Source organism: Callorhinus ursinus, unplaced genomic scaffold (assembly GCF_003265705.2).
Source record: "Callorhinus ursinus isolate GAN/ISIS: 27379988/994484 unplaced genomic scaffold, GSC_fseal_2.0 scaffold102, whole genome shotgun sequence".
Lineage (NCBI taxonomy): Eukaryota > Metazoa > Chordata > Mammalia > Carnivora > Otariidae > Callorhinus > Callorhinus ursinus.
The window spans coordinates 970,132-982,604 of NW_027397164.1; the positions used below are offsets into that span (position 1 = coordinate 970,132).

The following is a 12,473-nucleotide window of genomic DNA, read 5'->3' on the forward strand; positions in this document are numbered from 1 at the left end:
CAGGCGCCATGCCCCGGGCTTTCCCGGACCTAATCCTACTGGATCCTCACCACAACTCGTGAATGCTTCTCTCTCTTCCCGTTTCATACATGAGGAATGTTGAGAATCGAAGTTAAGTAACTCACTAATGGTCATTCTTCATAAATGGATAAATCAAAATTCAAACCCAGAGCCCTGGCCACAAAATCCACATAAAGGGACTAAAGTTAGCAATACGAGGCTAAGGAAATCTATGTTTTACTCACACTCATTCGTTCATTCAACTACTATTTAGTGGGTGTTTGCTATGTGCTAGACACTGTGTTAAGTGCTGTCTGGGCTACTGTGAACAAAACAGATTCCTGCCCTAACGAGGCTTTATGGCTTGGAAGGCTGGCAGACTTTAAATAGATCCACAGCCAAACAAGTGCGATGAAGGAAACAAAATGAGAGCGTGCTGTGCGAGGGAACAATGCAGGCCCTCAGTAGACTGGGGAGTCAGCACAGGCCTCTCTGAGGAAGTCACGTTTGAGGGAGACAGAGTCCCGAGCAAAAGAGCATTCCAGGTAAAAGAAATAGAAAAGACAAAGGCCCGCAGGAAGAAACTAGAGACCATTGGGAGGAGCCTTGGGAAGGCAGGAAGGCGCTGAGGTGAGGCTAGGGACTGGCACGGGCCACACACACCGCGGGGATCCACACACACCGTGTTAAGAACTTGGGACTCCATCCTCAGTGCAATGGGAAAGCAGTGACAGGTTTTAAGCAGGAGAGTGACATAATCCAACTGATATTTGAGAAATAGCACGCTGGGATGCTGTGAGGAAGAGCGCTGAGGTGGCCACGGGTGGAAGGCAGCGGTAAACTGCAATCACCTCGGAAGGCTGGCGGGGGCTTGGGCGGGGACGGACGTGTATCCCAGGAGCCGAGAGGTGAGGTCTTGAGGATGAACTGGATATGAGGAGGGTAAGGGGAGTTTTTGTCACGGTTCACTCTGAGGTCTGCAAGTGCCACTTTGGAGTTGGGAACGTCTGAAGGAGGAGCAGATTGGGGGCCGCGGGGGGGGAGGGCGGTGGACCAGGAGTTTACAGCACTGTGGGCAAAAGGGAAGGCGGGAACGCGATTTGAGGATATTCAGTCCTATTATGAAAGATAAATAAGTTGGTAGTTTGTAAAATATGAGTGAAACGTTTTAAGATGTTTTAATGATAGGCGAGTAGCTAGGAAGCAAAATGTTTGTTAGACGTAGACAGAAGTCATAGGATGTGTTAAATAGCAGGTAGAGCATGTGTGGATAGGACTAAGAAGGAATACCCAAGATTCACAAGGTACTTATGTGCTAGTCATGGTGCACCAAATGCATAAAAGGTACTAAATATTTGTGATATCCTAAATGTGCATAAGGCACATAAGGCACTAGATATACCAAAGGCAATAATTTTCAGGATAGACTAAATGTACAAGGGCACTCAGTATTCATGAGGTTTTCGTATGACATTTTGGTGACATCTATTCTGGTATGTTCCCCGTGTACTCTGCCCAAGATATACAAGTATACTCATGGTGGCTTAGGAGGCTAATTAGCAAGTTACAGCTATGGCCCCTGCATATGTCTGCCACGGGCCCAGGGCACCTTCCATCTATGGATGTCAACTTCCGTGAATGTCAACTCTGGTCCTTGTAATTTCAGCAGAGAAGCCTGACGCAGTAGAGAGAAATCCAGAATACACAAACATTGCATACCCCAAATTCAGGTAGTGTGTTCCTTCCATCCCGCTTGTACCCTACCCTAAGTTGATAAAGTAGCCCCATCTCTTTCCCCTTGTTTCTTGCTGTGTGTGTGTGTGTGTTTTAAGATTGTTTATTTATTTGTTTTGACAGAGGGAGACACAGCGAGAGAGGGAACACAAGCAGGGGGAGTGGGAGAGGGAGAAGCAGGCTTCCCGCTGAGCAGGGAGCCCGATGCGGGGCTCGATCCCAGGACCCTGGGATCATGACCTGAGCCGAAGGCAGACGCTTAACAACTGAGCCACCCAGGCGCCCCCTTGCTGTGTGTTTTAATTCGACTTAATACACAATGTGATTTGAGCGTTGAGCATGATCTTTTCTATTCTGCAACCTTAGGGACACCTCACCTGATCATGAACTTGGAGGCTACCATTGCAGTAAGATGATTTCCCACACAACAGAACTCATGGGCATTTTTTTTTTTTTCAGTGAGGTAGCATGCTTAAAGCGGTGTTTTGGAAAGGGTATGTGGCAGCCGAGTGTGGCATGGGTTGAAGTAGGGAGACTGACAAAAGAACTGAGCTAAGTCCTGACTAGACGCTCCAGGACCCTAAGTCAGTGGGGGGGCACTAGGCCTCAAAGGAGGGGGTGGATCTGAAGAGGAAACAGCAGCAGGATTGGCAGTATACTGGATTTAAGGAAGACCTTGTGGTTAGAGTCAAAGACCTTTCAGAACTTCAAAGGTGGAGAGTGAAGGGAGTGTTAGATCTACTGAATTAAATGGGGAGAAACAGAGGAAGAACTGGCTTAGAGATACAAAGTGTTAGATTTTAGACCAGTTAGTTGGGTCAGTTCCAACAACGGTCTTGGCATTGATTGATCCTTCTCTCTATTCCCTACGCCCGTGTAGTCGCCAAGTCCTGTTGCTCCTTCTCATGAACGTCCGTGTAGTCGCCAAGTCCTGTTGCTCCTTCTCATGAAAATAGCTGTCTCTTGCTTTCTCTTCATGCTTTACACCGCCACCATGTCTCCAGCTCCGGTTCTCACAATAACCCTCTAGCTGGTGCCCTCTCAGAGACATATTGACATTAAAACATTCTGCTTCTGCTTCTGCAAAGCAAAGAGAGTCATGGTGGGGGGAAGTTTAAATATTGTTCTAAATGTACCACATGGCTTGTTATGCTTTTGCTCCTCTTGGTGCCGTTGTGGATGGCTCGGGAGAAGAATCCTCCCGATTCTGGTTTCTCCCATGCCGAGCACGGGGTCCAGGAGAGTTGGGAGGACTGAAGAGCTTTGCTACACTCAAGACAACTGGTCTGAAACTCTCCCGTTGACGATTTGCTCTTGAGGAGGGGATACAGGCCATGAGAGATAGGCAAGGTCCTGCAGCCACAGCCCAGTAGGGACATCACATGACCCTGGGGTATGATAATGAAGGCAGCGTACCTGGCAAATAGTTGTCTCACGTTCTTGTCCGTTTGGAGCTTAGGCATGGAGAATAGCAGATGAGGGTGTGGCAGGGAAGAGTCACCCCAGAAATGGAGTAGTAACGAGGCTCCATGGTAAAAAGTGTCAGAGTTAGGGGCAGGCAGGGAAGGCAGCTCAGTCAGTGGTGGGAACAAAAACTCATATCCTGAGTAGAGAGTAAAGGATGGAAGGAGCAGGCATGAATGACCCATGGGTTAGGCAAGCAAGAGGTCGAATCCAGAGGTCCTAGGGCAGAAAGAAAAAAGCAGGAAGCAGAGTTTGGGTAGACAGACCAAGTAGAGTCTGAGAAATCAAGTGTCAGGGAGCAGGAATCCAGGCTGGGAAACTGGACAGCAACAGGTGAGGCACCAGGTAGACAGCGGCACCTCAAGGGTCAAGAAGTCCCCCAAACAGAGAAGAGCAGCAAAAATGCAGCCAAAACCATTATAAGTCAAGAGGGTTGGTCTCGATTTCCCAATTAGGACAAGACCCATTTCAGGGTGTGGGTTTCTTATAACTTGACAATGGTTTTTCCATTATCATCCTATCTCTTGCCTGGCCAGGGATGTTTTTGAGGCTTACAGAAATAAGCATGAACATATTAATAGTACTTATCCCTATGCTGGTCTGAGTTCAAGGATCACTTAGTCCTTCCTCTGGGAATGAAATCAGCCTTCATATGTCCCAGGGTGAGAGGATGGGGAAGAGACATTTGGAGCTACCCAGGCCCGTGGCACACTGTAGATGACCAGTTCTACCTCCTTGTTGTCAAAAGCTTGAGATCTGAGAAGTGCCTCCATGCAAGGGAGACAACTGGAAGCTGTCAAGAGGGCTGGTGAGGATTTTGTGGGAGCCAAGTCTTCCCTAACTTACCAATCAGGCATCAGCTCTCTGCATTCCCTGAGATCAGAAGAAAAACGGGTGCAAAGTGACCTACCTGATAATGTTTTCAAAGCATTCTTCAATTAGTTTATTTTCATGTATTCTTTTATCACATCACTAGAGCTTAAGAACCAAAAGCTGAGGTTGAGCCCCAGCAAATTGCCTTGTCTCTCTGGGCCTCATTCTGTTTATCTGGAAAGGGAAGAAATTGGAATTAATGATTCCTAAGCTTCCTTCCAGCATTAAGGGCTTTTAGCTCATCACTATCCCTGGTGCTCTAGATGTACCCTCACTACCCAGAGCACACTCACCCTCAGCATGGAGAACTGGGTCCTGTTATTACTAAATGGATGACTAGGCCACCTAGGAATCCAGGCTGAGAAAGGGTCATTTAATAAAAATAGTAATTGATGTGAGTTCTTATCTAACATCCCCTTGAAGGAGAGGTCTTATAGCAATTTTAAAAAATTGTCAGTCCACTTGACCTAAGCTGTTCATTATCATCACTTATTATCTCTCTAAAGTCTTTATTATGCATCTAAATGATGATGATAATGGCTTAATAGTTTATAGCAAATTGGAACCATGATATCACAAAGCCATACAAGCGGGTAGCAAATATGCTGTCATTCAATAAGCCCCTCCTTTTCTTAAACAGATGAAGAAATCTACAAGGACCAAGTGTTTCGTCCAGTCACAAAGGTCACAAGAGCTGCTAAAAGGCATTGCTGCATCACGAACCCACGCCTTCCATTTCCAAATGCAGGGCCTCTGTCCTCCGAGAACACAGATCCAGAACTCCACCATCCCAGAGGCGGCTGTCTTTCTGCAGCTGTGAGGGGCAGCCTGGGCTGGGGTGCCCAACAGATTAGAATCTGCTGAAATATCCCAACCCTGCCATGCCATACTTAAAAGCCCATCTGGTCCCTTGTCCCATATATTTTCCGTCCTACTTTAGAATGTGAGTCTCCTCTGCAGTAAAGCCAATCCATATGTTTCTGATTTCATTTACACTAAATTTCTCCGAAGTGCTCTCTGACACCCCCAAGCTTCACACATTTTCTAGAAGTAAGGAGGGAGATGTCACCTGTGGGAAGACTGGGACAAGATGGAACTTCCAGGCACCCACTGGGATTGTCCCCTTTAGGAAAATGATGTCTCCCACCCTTATGGTGGTGGCTGTGCCTGGCTTCAACTCCACGTACCAGCTCCAGCTCTAGCCAAGGTGACAGTTATAACACTTGGGCTAGCCGGCACGGGACCCCATCCAGAACACAGAACATTACAAAGCAAGGAACGAACTTGATCCTTGACAGCTGCGCCAGGGCATGAAGTAAGGTTGTGAGAGATGCAATGATTCATTGGTGCTTCGTATTTCATCTTATACTTCAGCGGGAGGACTTAGCTATTCCCTCGGGGCAAACCTGACTATAACAATGAGAGTAAAAGCATGAACCGGGATAACGTGATGGGTAGCCCTTGTCGGATAAACGACATGGACAATGAAGCATGGTAGAGGGTGCTATTTAGAACCCAACCTGGGTTCAAAGCTTGGATCTGACATTAAGCCCAGAGACTTCAGGCAAACTACTTAACCTCAGTGAATAGCATCAGAAAACCTCAACCCCAGAAGATTGTTGTAAGAATTGTCAATGAGACAATGTGTACGACAGGACAATTAATAGGCACTTAATAAATGGCAGCGAGTAGTATATTACCTGAAAGTAAAATGCTGTGTGTTGAATCGCCTCTTAATTCCCATTTAAATCACACTCCAGGCAGTCTCCTGACACCCCACTGAGTCCAATATGGAAGTTTGATAACAATCAGTCAACAATAATTTAATGAGCCTGTGACTGTGTAAAGCCAGTGCCAGATGTTATGAGGGTGGACTGAAGGGAAAAAAAGTAGCAGGTTTACAAGGTTGTTGAGGAGACATAACACAAGTCGCAGATGCTTGAGAAAAATCACAAAGCAATTTAGCAGTAGAATCCAAGTTAAGTCTCGGGCTACTGGGGATGCAGAAGTAAGCATGGGGGATACAGAGGCATGCTGGGGAATGGTCTTAATCAGGAAAGGCTTCTCTAGAATACTGAACTTGGACTTGAATTTTAATCTTCCTTAATACATGGTGGATCTGAAGCCTGTGATTTTATAATAAAAGTACAATTTTTTGTGTTAAAAATTTGTGTGCAGGGGCACCTGGGTGGCTCAGTCGGTTAAGCGTCGACTCTTGATTTCTGCTCAGGTCATGATCTCAGGTGGTTGGATTGAGCCTGACATGGGGCTCTGCGCTCAGCTCCACCCTCTTTCTCTAAAATGAATAAATAAATCTTTAAAAAAATTTGTGTTTTGGGGGGGGAATGGGGAAAACTGCTTAGTGGATATGACGTTTCCTTTTCGGGTAATGAAAATGTTTTGGAACCAGATAGAAGTAATGGTTGTACAACAATGTGAATGTACTAAATGCCACTGAATTGTTCACTTTAAAATGGCTAACTTTATCTTTTTAAAGATTTTATTTCTTTATTTGACAGAGAGAGACATAGCGAGAGCAGGAACACAAGCAGGGGGAGTGGGAGAGGGAGAAGCAGGTTTCCCGCCGAGCAGGGAGCCTGATGTGGGGCTCGATCCCAGGACCCTGGGATCATGACCTGCGCCGAAGGCAGACGCTTAACGACTGAGCCACCCAGGTGCCCCTAAAATGGTTACTTTTGGGGCACTCGGGTGGCTCAGTCAGTTAAGCGTCTGACTCTTGATTTTGGCTCAGATCATGACCTCAGGATCGTGACACTAAGCCCTGTGTTGGTCTGGTGCTCATTATGGAGTCTGCTTCAGATTCTCTCTCCCTTCTCCTCTGCCCCTTCTACTCAATCTCTCTCTTGCTCTCAAATAAATAAATTAATCTTTAAAAAAAATTATCTCTCTCCCTCTCCCTCTGCCTCTCCCCACTGCTCTCTCACTCTCGCTCTCTCTCAAATAAATAAATCTTAAAAAAAAATTTGTGGAAATAAAAATATTTTTAAAGGAGTAATCCTACCAGATATTAGAAAATATCTTTAAGCTACATAAATTAAAAAACAATGTGTTATCGGCACGGGAATAGATGACAGACCAAGGGAACACAATGGAATCCGAAAGTAGACTCAAGTGTATTTGGGAAATTAGTATACACTAAATTAGACGGCTAAAATCAGTGGGGGCAAGATGGATTTTTCAATAAAGTCTGTTAGAACGAGTGGCTATTTGGGGAAAAAATAAAGTTAGACCCATACCTCACAGTTTATACCAAAATGAATTCCAGATGGATTAAAGAATTAAATGTAGAAGCATGGAAGCCTGATAGTTCTAGAAAGAAAATATGGTAGTACTTTGTATAATCTTGGGGTAATGAGGGATTTTTATAGGCTTGATATGAAGCCCTGGAACCCAAAAGGAAAAGATTGATAAATTTGACTACACACATAAAACACACAAACAGAAGCAACTTTTGTATATTCTGTATGGAAAAAAAATTACTAGAAACAAGGTTGAAAGACAAATACATTGGGAAAATACTGGCAACTCTTATGATAGATAACTAATTTCTCCAAAATACAAAGAACTTTTACAAATTAATAAGAGAAATTCAATTACTTCTATAGAAAGTGAGCATCAGAATGGATAGTTTATAAAAGAAAAGCTGAATGGTCAATAGACATGAGAATATGTTTAACTTCTGTAGCAATTAAAGAAATATAAATAAAACCAACAAGGAGATTGTATTTATTGTTCATCAAATTGATGAAGAAAAAAATATATATGATGTCCAGGTAATAAGTCTTCTCAGCACCTTTGGTAAACATATAAAATAGTATAACTGTCCTGGAGGGCATTTTGTCTCATGTATCAACATATTAAATGAACTTACTCTTCATAAGACAAGTGAACAAAAATAATAGGTAAAAATTGGGGAAAAAACCCTAAGTGTTAATAAAATATAGGTCTGGGGCACCTGGGTGGTTCAGTCAGTTGGGCATCTGCCTTCTGCTGGGGTCATGGTCCCAGGGCGCTGGGATCGAGTCCCAGGTCAGGTTCCCTGCTCAGTGGGGAGCCTGCTTCTCCCTCTCCCTCTGCTCCTCTCTGCCCTGCTCATGCTCTCTCTCTCTCAAATAAATAAATATAATCTTAAAAAAAAAGAAGATGGGTCCATACCACTGGAACACTATGCAGTCATTTAAAAAAATACATACTTTGGGTGCACCTGGGTGGTGCAGTCAGTTAAGTGCCCTACTCTTGGCTTCAGCTCAGGTCATGAACTGAGTGAGGGTTGTGAGATGGAGCCCCATATCCCGCAGGTGTGGAGCCTGCTTAACATTCTCTCTCTGTCCCAATCTCCATTTCCAAAAAAATACATACTTTGATAATGTATCATGGTATATCATTGGTTGAAAAGAGTGTTGCAGAACCATATTCTACTGTAGTATGACCTCATTTTTGTAAAAAAAATTAAAAACCATATTGCTGGGACACTTGGGTGGCTCAGTTGGTTAAGCGTCTGCCTTCAGCTCAGGTCGTGATCCCAGGATCCCAGGATCAAGCCCCACAGCGGACTCCCTGCTCAGCAGGAAGTCTGTTTCTCCCTCTGCCCTTCACCCCACTCATGCTCTCTTTCTCTGAAATAAATAAATCAATCTAAAAAATAAAAATAAGAACCATATTGCTTACCTTTGTTTGTACCAAAAGTAAAAAAGCCTGGAAGGATACATACCAAATATTAATAGTAGATACTCTTAGAAGGGAGTGGAGAAAATAGGGGGAAGAAACTTACATTTTACTTTGTACATTTCTGCAGTGGTTTATTTTATTTTTTTATTTAAATTCAATTACCCAACATATAGTACATCATTAGTTTCAGACGTAGAGTTCAATAATTCATCAGTTGCTCTGTAGTGGTTTAAAATGCTTTAAAGCAAGCATTGGGGCTCCTGGGTGGCTGAGTCGTAAAGCGTCTGCCTTCGGCTCAGGTCATGATCCCAGGGTCCTGGGATCGGGCCCCACGTTGGGCTCCCTGCTCGGCGGGAAGCCTGCTTCTCCCTCTGCCACTCCCCCTGCCTGTATTCCCTCTCTCGTTGTGTCTCTCTCTGTCAAATAAATAAATAAAATCTTAAAAAGCAAGCATATATTACTTTTACAATCAAATACAACAAATTGGAAGATTAATGATAAATTATAGAACATTTGCATCAGGGAATCTATAATATATATGATATGCTATATCATATATATTATTATATAGTATATTATATATTATATATACATAATCTCCTTCTAAGCCTATAGATAGGTCTCCATAAAATGTTGCCTGTTGAAAATGGCAGGTACACATCACAATGTATCCCCCATCTCTTTTATAATATTTTCCCTTTTAAAAAAATTTTTTTAAAGATTTTATTTATTTATTTGACAGAGAGAGACAGTGAGAGAGGGAACACAAGCAGGGGGAGTGGGAGAGGGAGAAGCAGGCTCCCCGCTAACCAGAGCGGGGAGCCCAATGCGAGGCTAGATCCCAGCACCCTAGGATCATGACCTCAGCCGAAGGCAGATGCTTAACAACTGCCACCCAGGCACCCCTTACAATATTTTCCAAAAAAACCCAATGTAATAATCAGAAGCCCCCAAAGGGGGGAAATTTTTATAACCACCCTAAATGTAATAGAGACAGACACACAAAGATATACATGAATATGATAGTGCATGAACTCATCTATATAACTATAATTTCACAACTGTCAGGACAGAAATTAAAACTAAAAATCTTTGAGCACCATTTAACATCTACCACTACCATGTTAAATTATGCCCCAATGTTTCTATTTGTGATGTGGGGAGGAAAATTAGTTATGGCACGTGTGCTTTCCATTATGCTCCTGCATGTGTATACATACACATGGAAGAGAGACTGAAGTCTTTGACAGCACGGTGGGATTTCTAGGGACTTTTTCTTTTTTTTTTTTTGTAAAGATTATATTTATTTATTTGACAGAGAGAGACACAGAGAGAGAGGGAACACAAGCAGGGAGAGTGGGAGACGGAGAAGCAGGCTTCCCGCGGAGCAGGGAGCCCGATGCGGGGCTCGATCCCAGGACCCTGGGATCATGACCTGAGCCGAAGGCAGACGCTTAACAACTGAGCCACCCAGGCGCCCTCTTTTTTCTTTAACCTATTCTATATTGTTTAACCTCTCCACAAGCAGTATTATCTTTGCAAACTGAAAAAAAATATTTAAGAAGTGAAAATTCACATGAAATGTATATTTTTTTTAAGTTGGGTTTTTTTTAGTAACTGCTCCCAGCATGAAGAATTCCTGAAAATGTTTTCTAATAATGCACTGGTCAAAGAATATGTTAAAGTCATGACCCAAGCAACACCCCTTCCCTCAACGTTTGACATTTTCCTAAAACCAAAAAGAAAGCTCAAACAACAAAAAATAAATAATCAAGATGGGGGGTGTATGAGGCTGGGAGTACTGGGTAAACAGAAACAGTCGATCTCTCCAGGCATGGTTTGATCTTAATACCCAGTGAGGTGACCTGCAAACCACATCACCACAATCCCTGTAACTCCTTTTGAAGATCATGTAGCATCTCTGACTAGTACAGAATATAGCTTCCCACCAGGGCTAATCAGATGGAATCCTCCTTCCTCTTCATTTAGAGAAGTACAAAAACCATACATAGGACCAGACAAGACCAGACCACCCAAGTCCCCTCCAACTAGTGTTTATTTGGGGATTTTATCTGTACAACACCAGAACAGCTCTGTAATTCGTAAAATTTAGTCAACTGACAAAAATAAAGTTAGTTAGGTATGTCAGTAAAATATCAACCCATTAAAAAGTGGAAAAGTTTCAGGTACAAAGAAGGAGAATAAAAACATGGAGAGAAGAATGTTCTTAAAAAAAAAAAAGTGGAAAGTTTTGATACCAGTGTCTTGGTCTGTGCTACTATTGTAATACCAAATAACTGACTTTGATTTTCAGTTCAAGAGATTCTTATTTTTCTTCTTCTACTAAATCTAACTAGGTTTCCTAAATCAAACAGTTGTTTTTTATGTTATATGCAGATACATTTAGTGGGGACAAAAAACCCAACAGTTTATAAGAAAGTATGTTTCAGAGTCATACTCACGGCTTAATGCTCTCAAATGGCTCTTGTGAGCATTAATGTAAGGTTCTCACCATTGATTGGTACCGCATTAGAAAGTATTATCTCGGGGGCGCCTGGGTGGCTCAGTTGGTTAAGCGACTGCCTTCGGCTCAGGTCATGATCCTGGAGTCCCGGGATTGAGTCCCACGTCGGGCTCCCTGCTCAGCAGGGAGTCTGCTTCTCCCTCTGCCCCTCCCCCCTCATGTGCGTGCTCTCTCTCTCTCTCTCATTCTCTCTCACAAAAAAAAAAAAAAAAAAATTAAAAAAAAAAAAAAAAAAAAGAAAGAAAGTATTATCTCGGGGCGCCTGGGTGGCTCAGTCATTAAGCGTCTGCCTTCAACTCAGGTCATGATCCCAGGGTCCTGGGATCGAGTCCCGCATCAGGCTCCCTGCTGGGCGGGAAGCCTGCTTCTCCCTCTCACTCCCCCTGCTTGTGTTCCCTCTCTCGCTGTGTCTCTTTCTGTCAAATAAATAAATAAAATCCTAAAAAAAACAAAGAAAGTATGATCTCCATACTCTGGTTTCTCTTCAGATCGCATAAATATTTCACTTTTTACTAAAGATTTCCGTGGAGAGAAACAATTTTGAGTCCTTTACCAATTTTTTGAGAACTTGCTTGGGGAAAATTTAAATAAAAAGTATGATCTCCAGCAAATCTAAAAACAAAAACAAAAAACAGGTGGGAGACTCCACTCTTAACCATATTGTCCCCACATATGAAGCCTTTAGGTCTGTTCTCCATCCCTATTCCATCCAATTCTACTCAGCCTCAAAGCTATGCCACCTCCTCTCAGGAGTGGAGAGTTGCAGAGAGGGCTGCTTAAAAATTTATCCATGGGGCACCTGGGTGGCCCAGTTGGTTGAGCGTCCAACTGTTGGCTCAGGTCATGATCTCAGGGTCAGGATATCAAACCCAGTGTCGGGCTCTGCACTCAGCAAGGAGTCTGCTTAAGATTTTCACTGCATCTCTCTCTGCCCCTCACCCCTACTCTCTCTCTCTTTCTCAAATAAATAAATGTGTCTTCAAAAAAATGATCCACAACACAGTTATGAAATAGTTAGACTTCTGGTTATGTAGTTACCATGACTGCAGTGAGGACAGAATAGTCCATGCTCTTAATTGAAAGGCTATAGGAAGTCAGGCTTCTCTGTGTTTAAGATGTAGAAGGTAGAAGAAATTCTTGTGATAGGCAGGAGGCTAAGAAGTCGGGTGTTCTAGGGCGCCTGGGTGGC

General features: G+C 43.4%; 1 non-coding gene across 1 annotated transcript; it reads left to right on the forward strand.

Moving 5' to 3' along the window:
• The first annotated feature begins 11,752 nt into the window (after positions 1–11,752).
• LOC112815782 (U5 spliceosomal RNA) lies at positions 11,753–11,869 on the forward strand. The gene has a single exon (XR_003206050.1). It is a non-coding gene; the product is annotated as a U5 spliceosomal RNA (small nuclear RNA).
• Positions 11,870–12,473: the final 604 nt, after the last annotated feature.